The following is a 27,244-nucleotide window of genomic DNA, read 5'->3' as shown; positions in this document are numbered from 1 at the left end:
GGAGTCACACACCTGCCAAAGTAGATTCCGCTGGGAAGGAATCTCTTTGGCCGAACTTTGGTGACTTCCCCTCTCTGCAATGGCGGGCCCCTGCCTCCTTGCTGGAGTGTCCGAAGGGAGGGGTGGAACTGGCTTGTCTCTGGTCTGACCCAATCTCTGGTTTTAGTTCCCAGTTCGCTATTTCATAAAGGCTTGGTTAGATTTCCTTCACGCCGTCTCAGGGGGGGAGCCGTTTGCCGGGTGGGTGGGGCCGTTCGCAGTGGGGGCGGGGCCGTTAGCAGAGCTTGGAGGGCACAGGCCGTCTGCCCGGCAGGGACCCTTCTCGAAGCGCAGGGCCGCTGGGGGCCGACTGCAGAGCCTGGGGTGGTGGCCGCGGGCGGGGTGCCAGCAGAGCCCGGAGGGCGGGGGCCCCGTTTGCCGGGTGGGCGGGGCGTTAGCAGCGCCGGGAGGGCACAGGCCGTTTGCCAGGCCAAGCAGGGATCCTTCTCGCTGCGCGGGCCACCAGGGCCGCCTGCAGAGCCGAGCCTGCGCTGGCCGGGGGCGGGGCCGCCAACGGAGCCGGGAGGGCGGGTGGGGGGGGGGCGTTTGCCGGGTGGGCGGGGCCGTTTGCCCGGCCAGGCGGGGACCCTTCTCGGCGCGCCGGCCGACGGGGGCCGCTTGTAGAACCCGGTAGGCAGTGGCCTCGTGGCTAAGAGCCGGGCGGGCGGGGTGGCCGATCACCAAGCGAGCGGGGCCGCCAGGAGAGCCAGGATGGCGGGAGCCGTCTCCTGGGCCAGGCGTGGACCCTTCTCACTGCCCCGGGCCGCCGGTGGCCGCTTGCAGAGCCGGTTGGGCGGTGGCTGCAGGATTGGACCTCTGCGCCCGCGGCCGGCCAAGATTCACTTGTCTGGGGCCAACTGTCACCTCTAATATAACTTACTACTTCCTGGCAGGTCTCCTTTCAGCGGAATTTTGCTAGAAGTTCCTCAGTAGGTAGAATGTAGCTGTTTTAATGGGTGTTTCTGATCCGGTTAATGTGGAGATACTGAAAGTGCTGCTTCCTTGCCGGCCGCCATGTTGGATCCCCCAACATGAAATTTTATACCACAGATATGTGTATACCACAGTACATCTGTTTATGAACTATATGTGTATCTGTACTTGATATATCAAAAGATTGCTTTTCAACCCATAAGAATAGATTTTTGCTCCCTTGAGAGTGAAATTGCCCCCAATGAGAAAACGTATATTAAATAAAGCATTTAATATGGATCTTAGGACCAAGTTTTGAAGGAGATGTAACTGAGATACCATCACAACATTTGTTCCAAATATTTATGGCTGGGTATTGTTTAACAACACACACACACAAGAAGAAACAAAACAACTACAAACAACAACAAAAAGCGTGATTTTTTTTCCCACTCTGGGGAAAAAAAAAAAGAGATAATCTTGGTTTTTAAAATATGATTGATATTTGTGTTCCTTGATGTGAAAAGTCACCGTCAAACTCATAATGAGTTCACATAAAAATATCCACCAATGTGTCATGGGCCATTGACCTCTGAAAAAGACCATTAAGAGATGCATCAGAGGAACCTGTATTTTTAGGTGGAAATGTGACAGAGAAACACTCAGTGATCACTGCATAGGGCAGAAAGGAGCGTGGGGGCTGGTTGACTCCAAGAGTACTTGGTGATATATTGGGAAGGTGACTTAGTGTGGAAATACTGCCACAGATTTTGAATTTAGATGGTAATTAAATTATTAGGTAAATTAATGCTGATAAAGTTGCATGGAGATAATTACAGATAGGCGAGAGCTTTATTTAAAGATTCATGGAGATTAAAAAGTTGTTGAGAAAGTGAATAATCTGATTCACATCCTGCCATTGCTCTTGCTGGAGGTTAATTCCAACTGGAATATTTGTACCAACACAGGTATATATCAAATGGGTCTTCCTTGGTAGGGAAATAGTGCATTGGTGTGGGAGATGCTGGTGAATGAGTTTTAAATAGTGGAACTTAGCCCAAGGGCAAATTATATGTCACTCAACACCTTCCACTTGCTTATCTTTCAGGAATTTTAAGAAGGTTAAGGCACTAAGGTTTGTTACAGGCTTTCACTGTGTGGGCCCCCTTTATATTCTGGCTGGTATTTGGCAGCTGCAGATAGATAGCGCTTCAGTATGATGATAAGAAGGGCATGACCACCCCCCCAAAGTGGGGGGCTTCTAATTCTGTACTTGTACCAGAATTTCTTTTCATTAGCCAAGTAGAAATTGAGTTTTACCAATGTGCAGTGAAATGAGGCATGGTCCAGCCTGATGGCCCATGACAGATGCTCAGTGAGGGTGACATCTAGTCCCATTAAAGCTGATGTTCCTATTTATACCAAGGACAGTTTGTTCAGCTACACAGAAAAATAAAAGATCACCTGGTTTTACAGACATGTACATGCTTCGTTTTGATTTCTCATATAACCAGCCAGATCCTTGTTCACCTGTTCAGTATAATCTTTACTCAAACTTCCTATGCGTTCATATTGCCTAAATTCCTTTATTTACTGGTTAACATATATTACTCTTCAACCTGCTTTTTCATTATTAATTTCAGACGTGAAACTCTGAGCTGTGATCTGTTTATTCCCTTTACCACTCTTGTCAGCTGCCACTTTAATTCTCCCCTGTCCCCTGCTTATAGCCTTCCTACTGTTCTCTCCCCCTGTGGGGACCCTCTCCTTAGCCTCCTGCTGGACAAACTCAACATACCAATCATGGCCAAAATACATGGCAAACCCTGTTCATACTAACTTCAAACAAAGATGGACAACCCCCAGGTGTTTCTTTCAATGCTTAGATATATGTTTGTTATTCTCTCTCATCTTCTTTTATTTTTGCTATAAATTAACCTCATGAATTTATTCAAGACTTACGATAGCTTTTTATCCAACCAGTGTTTCAATCACACTAAGGCTTCTTTCCTTTGGAGACAGCTTACTGTGGCATACTTGGACACATTAGATCCATGTAATGATGATTGTAGCAGATAAATGGATAGTAAATGAATTTCCTTTGTCATTTGAGAGCATTCAGCTCACAAATGAGGAAGGATGATTTCTTTGAATGAGTTTGTTCCTTAGAAAAAAATTTCCATTTTTACTTACAAGTTTCAAGGATTATTACCATGAGAAGCTATCTGTAAGAATGTGGGTTTTTCTCCCCATTTTATATAATGTGAAAGGCTTTTTCTGCATCTTTTTTCAGTATAGTGAAATATACATAACATAAAATTGCCATTTAAGCCACTACTCAATGTGCAGTTCAATGGCACTAGGTCCATTCACATGGTTGTGTAACCATCACTACCATGGATCTCCAGAACTTTTTTGTGTTCCCAAACTGAAACTCCATACCCATCACTCATTCTTCATTCCCCTCAGCCCCTGGAAGTCACTAAACTGTCTGTGAATTTGACTATTCCAGGTACTTTGTGTGGGTGGAATTAGACAACATTTGTCCTTTTGTGACTGGCTTATTTAACTTAGCATAATGTTGCCAAAGTTCACTCCTGTGTAGCATATGTCAGCATTTCTTCTTAAAGGCTAAATAATATTGCATTGTATGTGAGTACTGTACTTTGTTTATCTATTTGTCTATTTGTGGTTATTTGGGTTGCTTACACCTTTTGGATGCTGTGTATAATGCTTCTGTGTACAGGTATATACACACATACCTCCAACAACTTTTGAAAGAAATCCTATTAATTATATTCATACAACTTGTGCTTTACCTTAGATTGTGTGCCATCAATTGAGGTCCTCCTACACAGTGATGGCTCATTTTAAAATGCTGCTGAGTCTTAATCATTTTAAATATGTATCACATCTCCTTGACAGAAAGTGATCTTGCATAGTAACTTTCTTTAGAGTAAAAGAACATTAAGAGAAAATATTCAGAGAACTGAATATAAAAACCAGCTTATTTTTAGAATGTATTTGTTCTCAACCTGCCTAATTGTTTTAGATAATTACCAGTCTTGGACTATAAATATATTTCATTCAGCCAGCAAGTTGTTTTTTGAAATAGTTTGATGACACTAGGGGAAACCACTTAACCAATGTGTTACCTTATTTTTTTTAATGAAATAGTCCCTTTAGATGTATGCAGTGTTTTAAGCTATGCAAACATCTAAATGTGGTTGAAAATAAGTAATAAAATAAGGTTTTTGGTTGCAGTTCAGTTCATATTTTCCTGCACAATAGTAAACCAAGATAAAAATATTGAGCTCCCAGGTGGGTAACAAATTTGGATTATCAAATATTATTTAAATTTAGAAATGTGACAATTTTATTGTAATTCACTTTCATTTTCACTCTTAATTTGTGTATGTGAATTTCTACTTGTATTGAGTATAAGAGGTTGCATAAACTCTGTAAGGATGAGGATTATGTCTGTTTTGTTTACTACATACAGTAGGCACTAAATACATATTGAAGGCATACAAATGAATAATCATAACAGTATCACTTGGAAACTTTTGCATAGACTTCCTTAGTGCCTCAACATGAAACTAATAAGCAGAATTTTAACAAATATCTTATATAAATTAAAAATCCAAATATAAATGATATTTTTTCATTATCCTAACTTCTTGTCCAACCAACACAAATACCAGTATTAGTATGAAAAAAAGAAGGGAGAACTTTCACAGAGATTTTTAAATGTCTAATTTCTGATGGTAGCTCACTATTGAAGATGATTCTTTTAAGAATCCTTATGAGACATTAAAAGAAACTGTAGTTTTGGCTTTTGTAAAATGAAGTTTACTGCCTCTTGTTCATACTTTCAGCTTCACACACTAAACTTTTGTGCTGATGGCACTAGGAACACTGGACTTATTGCCATAGTGCCATCCCAGCTCCCTTGCTATATGCTTCTTTGTCCTTTGGGACAACTAGGAAGGAAGAAGATGGCTGAGATGACCCAACTGTTTTTTTACTTTCCGGCCTAAGGCCATTCTGTTAGTTTCATGGGGCAAGCTGAACCCATAGATCATTTTTTCAATGCTGTTCTTTAGAGAACCACATGGAGGGGGCTACCTGTCAGGACTAAAACTTCCTTCCCTAGGTGGTATTCCTTGGCATGACCAATGCTAGAATAAAATTCATTAAACATGGCAGATACTCTTTTCTCACAGTTATATTGTTATGCATGGTATAATTGATGATTGAAATGTCTGTAAAATTCTAGACATCGCATATAATAAACTGGGTAGTTCTTACTCCCTAGTCATTTGTAAAAGTGGAGTATCAACATATTTTGGATTTAAGTAAATTTATATGTGTGTATGCATAGGTACACAGACATATCCTTAAATGTCAGAAATAGTGGAAATCTGTAATAAGACATAAAAGTGTGGAAGAAATCAGTGTGGTTCTAATTCATGTTTTACCTTCCTGCTTGTGGTCCTCAACAGACTAACATAAAGCTGGTTGAAAAGAACTAGGAATTGTTTTCTGGCTCAATATATTGAACTTTTATTTCTACATTGGTAGAATTTCTCTCAATGATGACCTCTTGGAGGTTGGGTAAGGGTAAGTTCTGAGGAAAGTCTTTCTCAACTTTATCACTTTACAGAATTTAAACACAACTCTGGTGCTTAAGCAGGACTGGTGGTTCTTTTATATCTGTAGGAATATTTCAAAATTATTCACCATTTTTTTTTCCTGAAAGAAGTCTAACATGTAGAAATTTGGAGGGTGAGTTCGGTGACTGTTTTAGGAAGAATTTTCTTTTTGAAGATCACAAAGCCTTTAAAACCCTCTCCTAAAAGAGACTTCCCTTCTAATTCTCAAGACCAGAGTACCTTCTTTAATTACCCTCAGTTCTATAAGCCACTGTCCTTGAGGTGCTGAGGATTGTTCTGCACTTATCCTCTGAACTTTTTCCAGAATGTTCTGTTTATGGACATGTTGCTCTGCACTGATCCCTTTCCAGGCTGTAACTTCCTGGTTTGATTGCCCTCTCCCTTTCCAGTTCCCTTCAGATCCAGGGACACTGTTTTGGTAGACCCCTTGAGTCTACCAAAAACATTCCATATTTTCAGACTATACATCCTTTAACATTTTGAAATTCCCTATTTTGGGCCAGTGTACCTCTCCCCACATCTGTGACTCTCAGATAGTATGACTGGGAAGTGCTGGAGGCTCCCAATCTCTCCAATGTTGCCTTTCAAGGGAATTCACCCAATACCTGATAGGACATGGCTACCTCAGGATATTGAAATCTTTCCGGAGCTCTAGAAAGATATCTGAGATGCTTCTCTTTCAGGCAAAAATTCATCCATTTCTGGGGAATGGGTTCTCCATCTTAGTCATTTTCAATCTATAGAAACTTAACTTTCATGAGAGTCTCATCAGCCTTGATTTCACAGCCTCTCTTCATAATTCTGCAGAATTTCCAAGGATCCTGGAACAGAATATTTACTGTTAGAAATTACGAAGATGTCTAAAAATAGCTCTCACACTGTCCATAGATAGCAAATAGGATCTGTGTATTAAACAACCAGTGCTTGCTTTCCTGTGGTTCGAGATGATTTTCATACCTTTTATTATTCAAATTTCTTTTTCTTTCACTTTGTTATTTTAGTATCTCTCTTTTTTTTTTACTTCAGAAAAACAAAAAGTAATTCACTTTTACTATTTCATTATATTTTTCACTTATTTGATTGGCCTTACCTCCTCCTCCATTTGGGAAGATAAAAGCTTAACAAAATGGTCATGCGCTCAACTTGTCCCCACCAAGTCTATCAACCTGTCTCCATTTCCTGAGTTCTCCTGCTTCCCCCATTGTCATGACCTGCATGACCATTAATTCAGAAAATGGGACAAGGGGCAATGGGAGATTAGAAAAAAGAAACACAAATAGAGAAAAACCTGGTACCCGGTGAACACCACACTCAGATGGAGTGCAACGACACGAGTCAGATCAGCGCGTTTATTATGTAAGTTTTATCATAGAAAGCAATATTGTGGGGAAGTCTCTCCAAAGCAAGCAGAGCCAAGGTCATGAGTATGAACAGCCTAATTATGATCATCAGCTTGTGCCCATAACTTTCTACCCCAAGCAGCTGGTGTCTTAAACCCAAGGTTAAGAACTAAATATTTCTGTGACTGGCATAGAACCCACAACTGCACAGGTTGTTACCATAGCAACTGGGCTACCTCCATGGGCACCTTTGCACCAAGAATCCTTCAGAGGGCCATCACCTCTGTTACAGGACAATTTCAATACCCATAATTCAGTTGCCACTCCTGACACCTGATCTTAAAGAAAAGCATTCTCTCCTCCTATCTGGATCCTCTTGTTCTATATTTCTCACTTCCTAAGATTTCCCACATTCAGTCATCTTCTGTAATCCGGAAGCATCCAATCTTTCCCCCTGTCCTGGATCATTCCAAGCATACGGAATACTATGGAGTTGCCCATCTTAAAAAAGACCTCATAAGATTTTCAGCTCTGCACTTAACCTCTCCCTTCTTCACCTCTTCATAAACAGACCAACAACTCCATAAACCCCAACAACTCCAACAAATTGCTCCCAACAAGGTCACTAGCAATCTCTGTGCTGTCAAGTAAGTCATAAACTTTGCCTTATCTTTTTCAAGCTGTCAGCACTATTCAAAATAGCTGACCCCTCCCTCCAACTTGCGATGTTCTCTGCTCTTGACTTCTGTGGCTTCATGTTCTCTGGCCATCCCATGCCAGCTTGGATGCTTTGGGGTTTTGTGTTTTCTTCTTTTTGTGGGATGACAGAGGGAGACAGGCTCCTCATTTTCTATTTAACCTCTCAAATTGAGGATACTTTGGCACTCAGAACTTGCCTATCTTTTCTCTAACTTCCCACTGTTTCGATTTTTTTGTTTGTTTGTTTGTTCAACTGCCTATGTAGCTTCCCCACTTACACATTCCCATGGACCTCAAACTGAACTTGTATAAATCACAGCACTGTTTGCTCACCTATGTTCCTCAATAGGCTCCTCTTTCATACTTCCCTTTCTGGTTAATGGTCCTGCCATCAATAAGTTCCATTGTTTTATTTCCCAAACCTACCCATCTTAACCACCATGGCATGAGTCCCAGCCACCATCATCTCTCATCTGGGCTCAGCTTCCTCTCTCACTCTTTTCCAGTTTGTTAAATAAATAAAATTGGAGAAAATTGACCACATCAATATTTAAAATTGGAGAAAAGTTGCAATAACTGTATTTAAGCAGAGCTGTAGGAATGGGAGATAAGGAGATGCAGTTCAAAAAACATATATTTAGCTGGTAGGATACACATTCTGCAACATAACTGAACAAGTGAAAAGTGGGAAAGAACCATGCGGAAGGAATCCAGGTGATAGGAAACAAGTGGGAAAGAAGTGGAGGCCAGGTTTTTTGTTGTTTTTGTTTATTTTGAGACAGGATCTCTTGAAGCTGCTGATGCCCTAAGTTGCCCAGACTGGCTTCAAATTTGGAATCTTCCTGCCTTAGCCTCCCAGGATTACAGGTATACACCACTGTGTCCTACAATAGGCCAGATTTTGAATTAAAGTCTTAGTTGTTGGATTTTTTGAGCTGTAGGATCATTAAATGGCTATTTCTTTTTTTAACACATATTAATTATACAGAATAATGTATTTCATCATGGCATATTTGTACATGTATAGAACATACTTTGAACATTTCTACCTCCCCCCGTAACTCCACCCTCCCCACACACTTTACCCTGGGCCCCTTCCTCTTCTCTGATAGCCTCCCTTTTAATTCCATGTTGTCTTTTATCGCTTGGATCCCACATATGAACAAAAACATGATACTAGACTTCCCAAGTCTGATATTTTGTTAAACAGGATGATCACCACTTCCATCCATGTTCCTGCAGATGACATGATTTCATTTTCCTTTATGGTTGAATTATACTCCATTGTGTAAATATACCACATCTTCTTTCTCCATTCATCTAATGATGAATGCCTATGCTCATTCCATAGCTTGGCTATTATGAATTTTTCCACAGTAAATATGGGTATGCAAGTATATCTTTAGTACACAGACTTGATTCAGGTGTATACCCAGGAGTGTTATAGTTGGATCAGATAGTAGTTCTATTTTTTTGTTTTTTGAGGAAGCTCCATACTGATTTCCATATGACTGCCTAGCTTATATTCCTCCCAACAGTACATACGGGTTTCTTTTTTTCCCCTGAGTTCTCACCAGCATTAACTGGTTTTCTTTTTTTTCTTAATTCTTTTTTTTTTTTTTAAGTTCTTGGTAGCCATTCTGACTAAAGTAGGATGGAATCCCAATGCAATTTTGATTTGCATTCTCCTGATGGCTATAGATGTCGAACAGTTTTTCATATGATTATTAGTCATTTGTACTTCTTTTATGAAATGTCTGTTCCATCTGATGAAATGGATATGTTTGGAGGTGGTTGTATATACACAACTAGAACCAAGACTTGAAGACTAAATGTATAGACTTTGGAATCATCCATTACAGGTTATACCTGAAGTTAAGAAGATAGATGAAATCACCAAGGAAAAAAGTACCGATGGAAAAATAAGTGTCAATCCTGCTTGTCAGCCTCAGGTTGACTTCTTGTACTTCCCATCTAGTTTCCTTGTAGACCCAAGAATGCACGCTTGGGTGCATTCTTTCTATTTAACCTCTCAAATTGAGGATACTACAGCTCTTCTCTTCACAGCCCTGCACCATCTTCATTTACCCCAGTCATTCCCTTCTCAGGATACACACAAAAGGAAGCACAGTGCCCCATGTCTTTTTCAGTCTTGTTGTTCACAATGATAAGCTCCTACGTCCACCTTCTTAATAAAGGTTTTGTGCCTGAACATTTTGCCCTTGATAATCTTCAGTTATCGGGAGCCAGCAAGAGAGTACAACACTTGACAAACAAATACAGTCACACCTCCCCACCCTGGTGATTACTTATCTGACATTCCAGTGATGGCTCATGAAGCCAAGAATCCCAAAGCAGTGAATTCTAACTGGATGGCTAGAAGGTTTTATTCTCCGTCCAACCATCCTGGTAGAATCACAACATGGAGGAGGCACCAAAACTGGAGTCTGTTTTTTCACCTCTATTTTTCTTGTTCTTGTTCTTTTTTAGATATACATGACAGTAGAGTATATTTTGACGTACATATACATAGAGTACAACTATTGTAATTAGGATCAGATTCTAGTGATTGAACATAATGTGGAGTTACATTGGTCGTGCATATTCATATATGAACATAGGAAAGTTACCTATACTTCTAACAAGGTTGTTTTTTCTGGCCATGGCTGTTAATTCTTGAACTGTATGAAAGTCCTACATAGAATGTTCTGTCCAGGTGTTTTGGCAGAAGGAAGAAAATTAGGTTCCTTTATTGTCATTGTTATAATCTGTTATGAATATTTGCAGTTGCCCTCAACTTAATGGTACTGCACAGTTGATCTAAAATTCTAGCTCACTGGTGGTTGGACAAGTTCTAGACAAACAACTATTAGAATTTGTGTTAATGAAATGGTTACCAGATTGAAATAAATCTAGATAAAATTTCATTAAGGTCCAAATAATATGGAATATGATGTTTTAAATAGAATTGGATGAGATAGAAGGGCATTCCTAGTTTTGGAAGAGTATCAAATAATCTATTCCGTAGTCTTTTAATTGAAGTGATAAATTCTCTTTGCATTAACCTTTTGCTACAACATTAAAATATTTACTGCCTGTGGTCAGCATTTATGTTCAAACTTCAGTGTTGAATTCTTCAGACTTGAATATCATCTGTATTCTCAAAGAATCTTTAGAGTCTAACTTTGAGGTCAAGTAATATCAATTGGTGTCCAGTATATACCAGGTATTGGAAAACCAAAGATAAATAAGAGATTGTTCCTACCTCAGAAAGCCTTCAGTTTGGTGAATTTACAATCTGGCTAAGACAAAACCAACATACAAGATATATAGCAATACAAACTAGTATATAACATATGCCAGTTGAGTAGCATACACTTTAAGTGCTTCAGGACTTTAAAGAAGGGAGCCTCTGATAGGCTGTTCAAATAATTGGAGACTAATTTACTGGTGTCCACCCAACAGCAGCAGCCTGGAAACCAGGACCCCTAATTATGTATACTCAATTCAAATGACTTCTTACTTTGGCATTTTTCTGCCAACTTCTCCTTTTTATTTGTTTGTTTGTTTATTTTTGTAGCACTAGCAATTGAACCTGGGGCCTTGTGCATATGAGGTGAGTGCTCTATCACTAAGCTACAACACCAGCACCCTTCATTTTATTTTGAGATAAAGTTTGCTAAGTGGCTCCAACTGGCCTTGAACTTGGGCTCCTCTTCCCTACACTTCCTAGAAGCTGTGGTTATAGGTGTGTGCCACCACGCCCAGCAATTTGCTCCTCTTCTTCAGGCACAGTTGATCAACCCCTTCTTTGTAATGCTTCTGTTAGTCCTTCTTAATTATATGGAAGCACTCATAGTATATTATAAGATTCCAACCAAAAGATTCCCTATAAGATTCCAACTTCCTTGAGATTGCAAATGTTGTACGTTTGTCTCTGAATCCCCACCACTGCTTAATATGGTACCGAGGATATTGTTAGTGCCCCCATAAGTATTTCTTTTATGAATAATTAAAGGAAAAAATGAATTCATAAGATAGGAGGTAGGACCTGAAGGAAGATTGTAACCCTGCACTTAAAAATCAACAGGTAACATAGCTTTACCAGGTACATGGGGATTAGAAATAAAGAAGAAGAATAATGCAAAGAACAGGAATTCTCAAACCTCAAGCTGTCTCCTTCCTTTCTTTGTGACTCTCAGTTATTCCATCTCCTGACATCCTGTTCAGTAGCTGATATTGTCCTGCCTCCCCTGCCGTCCCACCTAATGCTTTTAATATGTTCTTGGCAAGCCCAACAGGTCACCTGGCTTATTAGCAACTATATTTTGAATTGATGTCAATCTCATAGACTTCTGTAACTTTATTTTGAAAAAAATATTTTTAGTTGTAGATAAACACATTACTTATATTTTATTTATTTTTATGTGGTGCTGAGGATTGAACCCAGTGCCTCTAACATGCTAGGCAAGCATTCTGCCAGTGAGCTACAGCCCCAGTCCTGACCATAGGAACCTGACAAATCCAAGGATCTTGAAGTTTAGGGTCCTGATTCTGTTCATTTTTGTATATAGCCCACAAACTTAAATTGGCTCAAAGTATTTTTCTTGTCATGCTACAAATCTATTTTTCAATTAATAATAAATATGTAAATCATAAATATTTTCAGTAGAGCATTCATCTTAGGAATTGCTGCTTAGAAGTATATTTATGAAATATATTGTCATCTTTATTTAATGAAGCCAGATGCTTGCACTAGTCAAAAGATTTCTAGTTAAAAAGAAATGTGGGGCTAGAGCTGTAGCTCAGTTGCAGAGTGTTTGTGTAATATCTGTGAGGCACTGGGTTTAATCCTTGGCACCACATAAAAATAAACAAATGAAATAAAGGCATTCTGTCCATCTGCGAATACAAAAAAAATTATTATGTATTCATGAAAAAAACTTTAAAATTATATAATGGGCCTATCATAAAAACAATAATAAGTGGCTTAAAACTTCTAATAAAGTAGATAGATAGCATCCTCTGGGGCTAAAATGCCAATACCGTACCTAGAAAGCTAAATAATATACCTCTTCTGAGTTGTTGGATTTAAAAAAATAAATACTTAGTACTTTAGTTTCATGTGCTTCAACATGTTCTCAATTTTTGCATGTGTATATATAATATACAAATGTATGTATTTACATCTATTAAATATAAACTTCTTGGCCAGGCATGGTGGCGCATGCCTGTATCCCAGAGGCTCAGGAGGCTGAGGCAGGAGGATCACAAATTCAAAGCCAGCCTCAGCAAAAGTGAGGCCCTAAGCAACGCAGTGATACCCTGTTTCTAAATAAAATACAAAATAGGACTGGGGATGTAGCTCAGTGGCCAAGAGCCCCAAGTTCAATCCCCGGTACCCCAGCAAAAAAAACCAAAAACATATAAACTTCTCAACTGCAAAAGGCTTATGTAGTCAAAAAGTTTATAGTCTTTTTCTCTTTCCTATCTTTTCTTCTAGACTTACTTCAGTTTGCTTACACCAGATTTACGTAGTTCACGAGATCCTATCACGCTGTGTCTGTGTACTCCTTTAAACTGATTCTACCTGAGCATTCAGCTCAGTGTGTTTGGTGTCTGGCCCCTGGGAAGCAATCAAATATTTGTTCATATATTTGCTGAATGTTGGAGGTGGAAAGTGGTGGTAGTACAGAACAAACAGATAAAGAAAGCACCATCTACCCTTAAAGGAACTCAGTCTGGTTACAGAGACCAAGGCAGGAAGGGTTATGAATGTTTGAGCCAATTATACCGGTTTCCATTCTCCTGTTCCAAACTAGAGCATTGATATTATGGCGGATGCCATCTCAGGTCAAATATAAAGTGCTAAACAGAATTGGAAAATCTGTCCAATGAAGACCTTAAAATTGGAGAATTATTTACCCATGACAAAGACAAAGACTTTTTTTTAATCCCAAAATATTAATAAAAATTTTGTCTTGATACATTGGAAGTTCATTCTTGTTGGTAAGTGTTGTTTTGTCAAACACAGGAAGCCATTACACTTCTGCCCCTGATCTTTTGGATTTTCCACTTCCTCTGGAGCACCACTTAGCCAAAGCCTAAAATTGGAGCTGAAATTATGGGGTACTGGAGTTGGAATTATGGGTTAGGGTTTCTGCCACATACAACCATATGGTTTGGAGCTTGCCATCTGATTTTCTTCATTTCCAAAGTGGGAATAAGCATGCCTAATGTACCTGCTGAAAGTATTTGGCTTTCTCATGTAAAAAGGACCTTAAATATTTCATTTTATCATTGAGGTAAAGAAGAAATTGGTAGGTGGAGACAGGTATGTAGTAAAAGATGAAATGTCTTAAATATGGTTTATGAATTATGAATTCCTATCAAATATTGAATACTAGCTACTGAACATCATGACACCACCACTCATTTGTTTTCTGCTTAACTGAGTTTAGGGTACCTAGACATAAAGGAACGATGTGTCTCACACCAGAAAGGCTTAGCCCCAGGATCTCCCTTTTTAAGTCTAGACCTCTCTCTGCATGGCTCTTCACAGCCCTCGTTCCATCTTGAATGTGGCTCTGAGGTTTGGGATCCTTCACTTTCCTTCTGTGGATCAGACATCCCTGGATTCACTTTCTTTTCTGTCTTCCGTAAACCCCACAGTTGCCCAGACAAACCATTCTTCAACAGGAGAATTTCTTTGACACCAAACCCATCCTTCCACCCAACTTCCTAATTTGGTGCCATGATACAAGCAACCTATTTAACCAGATATTAACCCCCCAAATTTGGGTTTGGAGACTTGGTAGAAGAGCTTTAATACCCTTGGTTTAAATTTAGGTCTAGGTAAGAACTGTGTCTAACACAACAACATCTCCTTAACAAACTTCTTGGTTTACTGTTTTCTGTTTGATCTTTGGAAAACAAGTGGCCTTTTAGGAAAGCTTCCAGAAGTTTGGGGTTTCAGGTTTTGAATATTCTGTATAACTTTATTAAAATGCAGTTTTTAGGTACCTGAGCCCACCTCTGTGACATAATTTTAATTTATTAGGTTTGGGCTGAGACTTGCCTTCTGCATTTTTAAGAATATTCAGCACTATGGCTGAATCAGGTGAAAAAAATAAAATTTTAGTGTCACTGCTATAGAATACATTGTTTCTAAACTTGGTGAGATGTTAAAGTGATTCAGCAGAATTTTCATGGCTGTTCTGTTGTATCAATTGTTCTTAATCAAAGACATGCATGAAAATCAGTTGTGGTGCTTTTAATATCATCAGTACAAAATATTCATCCTTTGGATTCACCCACTCACTGGCTATTCAGGACATTACTTTCAGGTGGGTCCTAGCTCCCTTTTCTGTTAAAAAAAAAAAATTACAGATGATTTACATTTGGTATATGTGTTAGCTTTCTGTTGCTGTGACAAAATACCTGAGATAATCAACTTAAAAAGTAGAAAGATTTATTTTGACTCATAGTTTCAGGTTTCAGTCCATGGGCAGTTGGTCTATTGCTTTTTGGGCCTGTGACAAGGTGATATATCATAGTAGGGAGCATATAACACAGGAAGCTGCTCACCAGGAAGTATAAGAGAGAAAGTGGCTGGGGTCCCAATATCCCCTTGAAGGGCGCACCCTTAATGACCTTACTTCCTCTTCCTAGGACCTACCTTTTAAAGGTTTTACCACCTACCCAACAGTGCTATAGATTGGCAGGCAAGCCTTTAACACACAAACCTTTGGAAGAGCCTTAATCTCAATCATAGAAGTATGATATGGTAAGATACATCTGCAACAGAAATAAATGCATGTTTTGAATAGTAGCGTTTCTATTTAGGATAATAATTGATAAGTGTAAAGATAATATTTGAGTTATCCACAGGACTTAGAAAAAGTCCTATGAAAGTCTATAGATTTACTACAACCTTAAAAAAAAAAAAAAAAATATATATATATATATATATATATATATATATATATATATATATATTGCCACAGCATAAACACTGAAAGTAATGTATGCTTTCTCCATCCCTCACTGAAATCACATTTAAATTCAGAGTCACCGGTGCTAGTTTACATTCAATTTAAGACAGCAAGGCCAAAAATAACCTTAATGACGCATGCAAAACATTTTCCTAGGAACAGACTCTGGACTTATTAGCGTCTGGAGTGATCAGTCAATACTCATCTGGTGCACTGGTGTGCCTTCTCCTATCAGTCACTGGAGACTATTAACGTAACTGGCTTTAAATAGCCAAAGTGAAGAAGGAGATTGACTTTAAGTTTGTTGCTGCATCTTAAAAATGTTATCTTTTCCTGGCTGTCAAGTAGCAATTAAAAGCTGTCCTCTAAAGTGAAAAATAATTTGTTTCATGTGGCAGAACCAGGGTTAGGGTTCTGTAGAAAATACTGGACAAGGAGCAGAGAGCCCAGAGTTCAGTTCCCTGTCTTGTTCCTCTCCATGACCTTGAGCAAGACAAAATTGCTAGGCTTCATTTTTTTTCATTTTTACAATGAGAGCTTGGATTCTCAGGTGAAGGGCTCTTCTGGCTCTAATAGTCAAGATGTTGAAACACAATGTTTCCAGATATTTGACTGAAATTGCTCACAGGGAAGAGGGGCCTTTTGAAGAGGCTCTCATGGTAGGATAAGGGAACATTGCAATTCTGAACAGGACCACAGGTTGCAGAATGACAACATATTAGAATTGAAGGGCGCCCTGCAGACCCCTCATCTAACATACAAGGAAGCCAGCTGCCTGAGAGAAAGCACCAATGGACTCTGGTTCATTAGCCATCTTCTAGCAGCAGGCCCCATGCTTTGCTGGGCTCAAGAAGTAAGATGGCATTAATCAGTCACTAACTGTGTGCTGTTAGGCCATACCTAACATTTATTAGGTATGGCTGTTATTTGTTGGATCTAATAGTCAAAATTATGAGACATAACATTTCCAGATATTTCACTGACAATGCTAACACAGAAAAGGGTCCTTTTGAAGACAGAGAATTGTACTTTGGGGTGGGAAGGAACTCTTGTGGTTGGGAAGGGGAACATGGCAAATCTGAATGACCACAGCTTGCAAGTGACCACACAAGAGAACTGAAATGCCTGAAGAGATGCCAGTTTCGCATCTGTCTTCCTGGGAGTTGTGACCTGTTGGTTCATGCACTTAGTAACAGCTCAGACTTTCAGGCAGAGGGCCTAAGTGGATAAGCTTAAAGCTGTGAAGCATGTAAAAGCATTTACTGCCTTTTGAAAGATCAAACTCAGTGCTGGCCACATTAGCCTGGGGCCACTAAATGGTGGAGTGCTAAAAGAAAAGTCCTATTTCCTCCCTCACCTCCTTCTACTATCTGTACCTTTTGTACCAGATGTGGGATTTCTGCATACCAAGCATACTATGAACTGCAGAGTTTTCCGCAGATATCGGCTTGTGTCTTAGCTCCGTGTCACTGACCAAAAGACCTAACAAGAACAGTGTAGAGAAGGAAAAGTTTATTTGTCACTCAGAGTTCCAGGGGTCTCAGTCCATAGACATCAACTCCATTGCTTCGGGTCCAATTTAAGGCAGAACATCATGGGGGAAGACTGTGGAGGAGGAAAGCAGCTCAGGACATGGCTACCAAGAAGCAGAGGGAGCGCTCCACTCACCAGAGACTACATATAGTTCCCAAAACACATCCCCAGTGACCCACTTCCTCCTTCCCCATCCTACCTGCCTACAGTTATTACCCAGTCAATCCATATCAGTGGATTGATGTGCTGATTAGGTTAGGGCTCTCATAACCGAGTCATTTCACTTCTAAACTTTGTTGCATTGTCTCACACATGAGCTTTTGGGGACACCTTATATCTAAACCTTAATAGTGTCCTGCAGTTTGATTCAACTCTGGCATTATCTACTAGAGTTAGTGCAAACCCTCCAGGCTAAAGGCTCAGTCCCACAGGATTGCCCCCTAATTCCAGACACCCGCCCCAAGTGGCAGGTCTCCATGTTATCCACAACTTTCTCATGACATGACTATAAACTGGAAGTCCCCACAACACCTCCCTGCCCCAGGTTGGAATTTATTAGAATGGCTCACAGAATTCCAGAACACAGTTTATTATTGCCGCGTCCAGCTAATGGAGCCGAGTCCGGCGAGGGACGGCGGGGTTAAAAATACACAGGACACCAAGGTTCTTCATCCAGGAGGAAGCGTGTGCACGCTTTATTGCCAAATTTGTTCCCCTTATATATCTTTTTAACAGCTGTGGGAAATAAAAGTGAGGAGGGAAGAGTAATAACTGCGTCCTTGGGTTACCGTCACGTCACCGTCCCCTATCAGGAGGCTCGAACAGGTCAAGATGTTCCCGAGAGACACATATGCTCAAGGCAGATAAACAGGAGACCGCAAGCCCGCGTCACGGCCTTGTGAGCTGGCCACATTGACATGCAGAACAAAGAACTGGGGGTTGAGTCCCCAGGGGCCAGGGTGGGCCTGCTACCAGCAATTATAAAAAGATACAACTCAGTAACAGATAGATGGAAGAGATGCATAAAGTAAGGGATCAGGGAAAGTTGTGGAGATCCCATGCCTTTCTGGGTACACCATTTCCATGTGTTCATCAATCTGGAAGATTTCTGAATTCCTTCCTTTGGGGATTTTCTCAAGGTGTTGTTACTTGGGCCTGATTGATTAAATTACTACTAGTAATTAAGTCAGTCTCCACCTCTTTGCCCCTCCTGAGGGGTCAGAGGGTGGAGCTGAAACTTTACCCTTTCTCATTGAAGGATTCCCCTGGTAATTCTTGGTGACCACCCATCACATCCTTAGGCTAAGGAACCACACACACCAGCACCACTGGCCATAGATCACCTCATTGGCCTCATTAGCATATAGAAGACACTTTTATATGTGAATTTTAGGAATTGTATTTCAGGATGTACGGGCACATACCAAAAATATATCTCTTACTATATCACAGTAGATGAGTTTATGTTCACCCTTTGACCACATTCTGAGTACAGACCATTATTGATTTGGCTCCAGGGATACCTCATTGATCCTTCCTCTAAATCTCCCTCCCAAAGAACAGATCTTATTACTGATCTACTAGTACTGGAGTGGCAGAACTCAAGGTTGGTTAGGAAGGGTTCTCTGAAACTTCATGTATTGATGGTTGCCATTTGTTGTATGTCCCTGTACCAGCACTATGCTGACAGCTTTTTGTGACTCGCCTTACTACACATTCACAAAAGCCCCTTTAAGGGGAAGGAAACTAGCTTAAAACAGTGTAGCTGCACTTGCTCCCACAGTCTGTTCAGGGCCACGGTTGGAGTCACCCAGGGCTTAGTCAAACAATGGCGGCATTCTCATCTGCTTTCTCACAGAGTCACTGGGTAGAGCCCTGACTTCTATTTGACCACAGCTTTCAATTCTGATATTGTGGTTTTGATTTTCCCTTAAGAACAGCTTTCTATTGTGAGATCTCCAGAACTTGTTTAAAAGTATTTAAAAATGTTTATAGTAAAATATATGTGGTGTGTTGGTGTAGCCACTTGGTATTGAGCATGAAATACATAAGTCATAAACTTTTTAATCTGCTAAAACAAAGGATAGGATGTTGGCTGGAAGCCCTGTGATGGTGGTATCCATGTTTTTTACTCATGCAGGGCCTTTGTGGGAAGTTCTTCTTTCCACCATGAGGGGCAAAGTATGGATACAAATTGGGCCACTTTTAAGATTGAGGCAGACCTTGGGAACACAGAAGCCACAGGCAGAGAGCAGTCAGAGACAGAAAGCTAAGGGGCCACTGACTTAGAAAGGAAAGTTATTCTTAGGTTCCTCGACAACTGGCATCAGATTTTTGTGTCATGGCAACCACTGGTGGAAAGCAACATCCTTTGAATAAAACTGATAAATTACATATATATAATGAACTTCAGGCAACTGCAGACAGGCTGCCATGAGTAAAAGGGACCTTGTAGGCAAAGACTGTCATCTGGGCAGACATGAACCCTGAGATGTGAGAAAGGAAGTTCTATATTGGATCTGGATAGACAACTTGTGAGCCACTGAATCATAGGCAGGAGTAAGTGGCAACTAATATAAAACCCTGCAATAAGCCATTTATAATTTGCTTATCTTGCTGTAACACAAGGATAATTATATATGTTGCATATGGATTTAATTCTATAATGAGACTTCCATTTTTTCTTAATCCATTTGTTGTCTGCAATCAAGATTCAGATGAAAAATTCTCTCCAGAGTAATTTCTGGTGTTCTTTTGCTCAGAGGGAGATTACAGTTAACAATAATGTATGTTTCAAAATAGCTAGAAGAGAAAATTTTGAATGTTCTCACCACGAATGATAGGTTTGAAGTGATCACGTAATCACCTTCATTTAATTGTTGTATGATGTATACATGTATCAAAACAACTCACCGTATCCCATAAATATGTATAATTATTATGTATCAATTAAACAATTTGATATTTTATTTGTAAAAAATAAATCTCTCCTTGTTACTGACTCTGGGGATCCCAACAAACCAGGTCTGGCCACGTGCCCCCAAAATCAAACAGAATAGGTAATGGTGACAAGCAGGAAAGGAAACTTTAATTAATCTGGCCATACTGAGAAGGCAGAGTGAGATGCAGTCCCAGCTCTGTCTTCAGGTTGTTGGCTTGAGCTACATGTTTCAATAGACAGAGAACTGGGACAGGGAGTGAGTTGTAGGCAACATTTAGCCTTCTCAGTTCAGACTGTGGTCAGGATTATCAACATTTCAATTTTTGTTCTGCAAGGCAGTTCTAGAAAAGTCGAAGTCACTTAAGGGGGGAAATTTTTGTTTATTATTCAAATGTTTATCTACCAGACCTGTGAACCCAGAAGGAGTAGTAATTCAGTCCCTATCAAATGAATGCTTCTGTTTAGGGGGCACATTTCCTAGAAGGCATAGGCCAATGACTTCCAGGAGTCTGAAACAGAATGCTACAAATTGTGCCTCAGTATTGAAGGGAAATGATATAGGCTTACGTAAATTTAAGGCTAATAAACCTTATATTATTAATTTTTTTAGCTGTGAGCAGAGAGATGAGTAGTTTACAAAATTTACAGTAATAAAGGAGCCAGATACAAAATAAAGGCAGAGATGCCGGGCTGTTCCTACTTTCAGTTAGCCATCAGGTTTCTTCAGGTCTAGGTAGAGTTGTGGTTATTAGCAAAGGCAGCTTATCTAACTCCTTGTTTGATCCAGGAACATCAACATCTGTTCTGGAGTTCATAGTGGGCCCACTCATTAAATAGAGCCATTTATTGGGAAAAATGGTCATCAAGGTTGTTTCTTATTCAAAAGCACTACAGATCACTGAGGTTTACAGGGACAGAAGACCTAGCTTGACACCTAAATTTAATAGAGAGCAGGATATACAAAATGAAAGAACTGAGTTGTAGATCATTCCTTCGTTAGTATTTCCTCCAACTGCTATTCTGCGTTGGAGGGGAGAAAGTTCTAGAAGTCTTTGACTACTTGGGTATATGTAAGATTATGGCTAATATTCAGTATTTCTTTTAAAAAGTAGAAAAACTTGGTTTTGTATGTCATATATATTTTGGGGTGTATATGCATAGATAGATTCTGTGATATATAAACATATTTGATGTGATATCTTTTATATCCTGAAACCATTTCCCTGATTTCTTGTTTTTCTGCTAAGAATGAGCATAAAGGACCATAGACTCCATGATACTATCTCTTGACAGATCTGTGCTGAGAAATTACTGCAGGAGTATCTGCAGTGCTTCATAAAAATTCCAGAAGCACAACTTTATGGGAACCATAAAAGATTTAAGAAAACTTCTGGGACCCCCTCTAGAAGGGCCTGACATTATCTCAAAAAGTGTTGACACATTGTTCGACTGTCTTCTGAGACAGCGCGCGAAGTGCCCAAGGAAGACAGCTCATTACTCTTCAAAGTCAGGCAATGTTTTTAGTTTAAAAAGTTTATCTCCCAGGTTGATCATAGGCCTCATCAATTGAACTTGGTGATGAACGACTCTGGGCTATTTCAGAGAGTGAAGTTGTTCTCCAAGGAAAATTAACTAAATGTTCAGGGCATTCAAAATATTATGTCTTTGGTTCTGGTGATGTTTGGAAAAAAATGAATTTTAAATAATTTTCAAACAGTAAAGCAACCCTGGAATATATCTGCATTTTTCCAAGAATATTTTTTTGAAAAGACCAACATTGACTTTGATAAGTTTGTATATACTTGATTTTTAAAATTACTCAAATTATTTAAAGATCATGAATTTTTTTTACATTAGAGGTGTGGATTCCCACCCCCCTCTTTTTGGTTGCCAAGCTGGTTACTAAAAGGCTGGTTCTCCTTGCCCTTCCAGAAAAAGGCAATCCAGTGCCATCCTCTGCAGTGTGTCTTTGTAAAACCACGCACAAGTGCAAGAATGACGCAGCTGTCAGTTGAGTATGTTTCTCTCCTGCTAGAGTACCAGCCTCACAGAACAAACTCCATCTCTGCATTGCCAAGAATGTGTCCTGCATGGAAGACATACTTAATAAACATTTGATGAAGAGGAAATGATTTTTGAACTCATTCTACCAAGCATAACTAGTTCAACCATAGAAAGCAGAGTCGGGAACTGTTATGTTTCCAGCCTGTCAGTTTGGCTAGAGCTTAGGAGCTGTGTTTAGGGCAAAGAGAACATAGGTAAATTTATCCCCTGCTGAGGAGCATCAGAATCAGTCAACTTTTCTGGGAGGGGGGTAATTTGGTAATACATATTAAAATCTCACACCTTGTGATCTCAAGAATTTATCTAAGGAAATAAGGATAAAAAGTTTTAGACCTTTTTTTTTATTTTTTTGGGTACCTGGGATTGAACTCAGAGGCACTTAACCACTAAGCCACATCCCCAGCCTTTTATAAAATATTATATTTAGAGACGGGGTCTTGCTGATTTTCTTAGGGCCTCACTAAGTTGCTGAGGCTGGCTTTGAACTTACAATCCTCCTGCCTCAGCTTTCCCAACCCCTGGGATTACAGGAGTGTCCCTCAGTGCCCGGCTTTTTTGACCTTTTGAAAAGAAAAAATAAATAAGTAAGTAAAGGTAATCACAGAATAGACCTCTATCAGGAAGCCCCTTGAAGTCTTTTTGGCCTCACCTGCCTCTGGGGACACCCATCTCTATGGCGATTGCCCTAACCAGGGTCCACAGGTCCTCCCTCTTCACCATGAGGGGGTTGACACAGGACCCCACTCATGGCACTTGAATACACAGAAGCACAGGGGAGTCGCGGCCAACAGGCAAAGCTTTGACCAGCGAATTGGGCTGATAAATGACATCCTCCCCTAACAGACTGTCTTGAGGCATGGTTTACATGGCTCCTCAGAGGCTAGTCCAGAAGGATAAGCAATCAATCATACCCAGCTCAGCGGACTCACATTGTCTTTCTTGCCTCCTTCTCTTGCCCCTACTTCCGTTCCTGCAGTTGCATACCTACGTAAACTCTTACCCTCTGTTTCTGCTTCCTGGGGAATCCCTGGGAACTGAGAAATTGTCTAATTGGTTAAAGAAGCTGTGTTATGTCTGCAAAGAGATACAGATCAGTGCAGCCTTTAAAAATGATGTGAGCCCAGCAGATGGAGAGGCTGAGGCAGAAGGATAGCAAGTTCAAAGTCAGCCTCAGCAATTTAAGGAGACCCTGTCTCAAAATAAAATGAGGCCAGGGATATGGCTCAGTGGTTAAGCGCCCCTGGGTTAACCTTTGGTACCAAAAAAAAGGGGGGGCGGATGGGAAGGCAGTGACTTTTTAAATGAGATAATTGTTACAAAATTCTATATTTCATATGATCCCGTGTTTGTTATTTTAAAAGCAGGCATATAATTTCTGAAATCTTAGCTAGAAAATGAAAGCACAGATGTTATTTTCTTTCTCTGATTTCCTAAATTTTCTACTTTTATTAATTTTTTAAGGGAAAAATCAGTTTGGTATATTTTCTATAAGAATTTCAACTGTAAAATATAAAAGATTATAATGTAAAAGCTGTAACCAAGAAACAATAAATTAAAATTTTTTGAAGAATTGCCATAAATATAAATTGGTAAAATTTTATAAGAGTTTATGAAGTATAAACGTTACAGTATTTTCATTGGCTATTATGGCATATAATAGGGATTTGGGAAAAATTGGAAAATACATAGAAATAAATGAAAGTAACGTGTTACCAAAGAGGCTGTGATCTCTTAATGACCGTATAGTGGCTCTGAGAGAGCATGTGCTCTTGTAGTTAAAAACAAAACAACAAAAAAAGAACCCCTAGGTTTGAATTCTGGATTCTTATTCACTAGACACATGATCATGGGCAACCCAATGTTTCTTCTTAGTAATTGGAAGTAATGCCATACAATTTAGGTATTTTATGGGGACTAAATATGTTTAAGTGCAGTGATTCTATATGTAGCAAGTAATCTAAGATAATTATTAATTACCACATTTTAATAATGTCAGCAAAAAAGTGTGTACCAAGCTAACTCATACCATTGTAAGTGCTGCAAATATGTTCAAAGTTGAAGTTGATACTCCTCAGATTTGTCTCCAATAACTAATTGTTTTCTTTGAAACCTTGATTCACAGAAGTCTATAAGGAATTTGGAAATACCCCCTAACTTGATCACAGATGACTTGGGGGATATTTGCAACATCTTTTACCTTTTAAAATCATTACAAGTTGCCACCAGAATTCATTTGTATGTGTTTAAATGATAAGTTAGCATCTAAAAATATGACCTAGTCATTGTTGAGCATCTATCCTTATTAGACAACTCTTCCTCTATTCACCTGATTCCTGAATTTCTCTGGTGTCTGCTCCTGTAGACCTTGTTCTGCCCTCTCAAGGAGAGTGTCAATCAGTCACCAAGCCTTGCTGCAATGTGTCTCAGGACACTGAAGTAAGGGTAGTTGCAGAGATTTTAAAGAATTTCTAAAGTGAGCAACGAGACAGGGTCTCATGATCTGAACTTCCCACCCAAAACTGTCTGTACTAATTTTATTTTTTTATTTATATATGACAGCAGAATGCATTACAATTCTTATTATACATAGAGAGCACAATTTTTCATATCTCTGGTTGTATACAAAGTATATTTACACTAATTCGTGTCTTTATGCCTTTACTTTGCATAATAATAATCATCACATTCCACCATCATTAATAACCCATACCCCCTCTACCCCTCTGCCCTATCTAGAGTTCATCTATTCCTCCCTCTCCCTATCCCACTATGAATCAGCCTCCTTATATCCAAGAAAACATTTGGCATTTGGTTTTTTGGGACTGGCTAACTTCACTTAACATTATCTTCTCTAACTCCATCCATTTACCTGCAAATGCCATGATTTTATTCTGTTTTATCGCCGAGTAATATTCCATTGTGTATATATGCCACATTTTTTTTTTATCCATTCATCTATTGAACAACATCTAGGTTGGTTCCACAGTTTAGCTATTGTGAATTGTACTGCTATAAACATTGATGTGGCTGTGTCCCTCTAGTATGCAGTTTTTAAGTTCTTTGGGTATAGACTGAGGAGAGGGATAGCTGAGTCAAAGGGTGGTTCCATTCCCAAATTTCCAAGAAATCTCCATACTGCTTTCCATATTGGCTACACCAATTTGCAGTCCCACCAGCAGTGTATGAATGTACCTTTTTCCCCACAACCTTGCCAACACTTGTTGTTGTTTGTATGCATAACAGCTGCCATTCTGACTGGAATGAGATCAAATCTTAGAGTGGTTTTGATTTGCATTTCTCTAATTGCTAGTGATGATGAACATTTTTTCATATATTTGTTGATTGATTGTATATCATCTTCTGAGAAGTGTCTGTTCAGGTCCTTGGCCCATTTATTGACTGGGTTATTTATTTTTTTGGTGCTTAGCTTTTTGAGTTCTTTATATTCCCTAGAGATTAGTGCTTTATTGGCTGTGGGAGGAGTGAAGATTTGCTCCCAAGATGTAGGCCCTCTGTTCACCTCACAGATTGTTTCCTTTGCTGAGAAGAAACTTTTTAGTTTGAGTCCATCCCATTTATTGATTCTTGATTTTAATTTTTGCACCACAGGAGTCTTATTAAGGAAGTTGGGGCCTAATCCCACATGATGGAGATTAAGGCCTACTTTTTCTTCTATTAGACGCAGGGTCTCTGGTTTTATTCCTAAGTCCTTGATCCATTTTAAGTTGAGTTTTGTGCATGGTGAGAGATAGGGGTTTAATTTCATTTTGTTGCATATGGATTTCCAGTTTTCCCAGCACCATTTGTTGAAGAAGCTATCTTTTCTCCAATGCATGTTCTTGGCACTTTTGTCTAATATAAGATAATTGTAGTCTTGTGGGTTAGTCTCTGTGTCCTCTATTCTTTACCAGTGGTCTACCAGTCTGTTTTGGTGCCAATACCATGGTGTTTTTGTTACTATTGCTCTGTAGTATAGTTTAACGTCTGATATAGTGATGCCACCTGCTTCACTCTTCCTGGAACAAGACAGGGATGCCCTCTTTCACCGCTTTTATTTAACATAGTTCTTGAAACACTGGCCAGAGCAATTAGACAGACAAAAGAAAAAGGTATACACATAGGAAAAGAACTCAAATTGGCACTATTTGCTGATGATATGATTCTATACCTAGAAGACCCTAAAAGTTCCACCAGACAACTTATAGAACTAGTAAATGAATTCAGCAAAGTAGCAGGATATAAAATCAACACCTGTAAATCAAAGGCATTCCTGTATATCAGTGGCAAATCCTCAGAAAGGGAAACGAGAAAAACTACTTTATTTTCAACTTAACGAAAGAGGTGAAGAGGTGATCTGTATAATGAAAATTACAGAACCCTAAAGAAAGAAATCAAAGAAGACCTTAGAAGATGGAAAGATCTACCTTGCTCTTGGATAAACAGAATGAATATTATCAAAATGACCATACTTCCAAAAGCACTATACAGATTTAATGCAATTCCGATCAAAATTCTAATGACATTCCTCATAGAAATAGAAAAGGCAATCATGAAATTCATCTGGAAAAATAAGAGACTAATTTTATTTCCTGCAAAAAAAAAAATGGTTTTGGTCATGGAGATACTGTGCTTAGTATTTTTGGTTTAAGAAAAACAAGACACTCAGTGCAAAATAAACAATAAACGAATGTCCAAACCTGCATGCCTTTGAATCACTGGAAGTCTGTGAACTTGACTACGTCCGCACCTGTTGTAGCGGAGGAGCAAGTGAAGATTACTGAATTAACACAAATATAATGTGTCTGCCTGTGTTTGTCAGCATGTACTTTGTAAAGGCTTTCCTTGCATTTGTTTAAGAATGCTTCTTTGAAAATTCTTTGCAGTGTGTAATTTTCTAAATAAGGACAGAATAGACATTTTATAACCGTTTAAATGTTAAGCAGTAGTTTAAGAGAGATACCATTATTGGTTTCTCTTAATTCTCTCACTCCCGTTTTTGTGACAGAATATAAATGGAAAGAAACCAAGATGGCAAAGGCAAAACTC

The 27,244-nt window shown here is 39.3% G+C and overlaps 1 protein-coding gene across 8 annotated transcripts in view; it reads left to right on the top strand.

Annotated features, from left to right (window-relative positions):
* The window catches only part of Cacnb2 (calcium voltage-gated channel auxiliary subunit beta 2), a 351,637-nt gene that overhangs the window by 281,823 nt on the left and 42,570 nt on the right, over positions 1–27,244 (top strand). The gene's annotated exons all lie outside the window — the stretch shown is intronic.

The sequence above is a fragment of the Marmota flaviventris genome, chromosome 12 (genome assembly GCF_047511675.1).
Source record: "Marmota flaviventris isolate mMarFla1 chromosome 12, mMarFla1.hap1, whole genome shotgun sequence".
In the NCBI taxonomy this organism is placed as follows: Eukaryota; Metazoa; Chordata; class Mammalia; order Rodentia; family Sciuridae; genus Marmota; species Marmota flaviventris.
The sequence above is the reverse complement of the archived record's forward strand: the minus strand, read 5'-3'. Positions and strand labels throughout refer to the sequence as shown.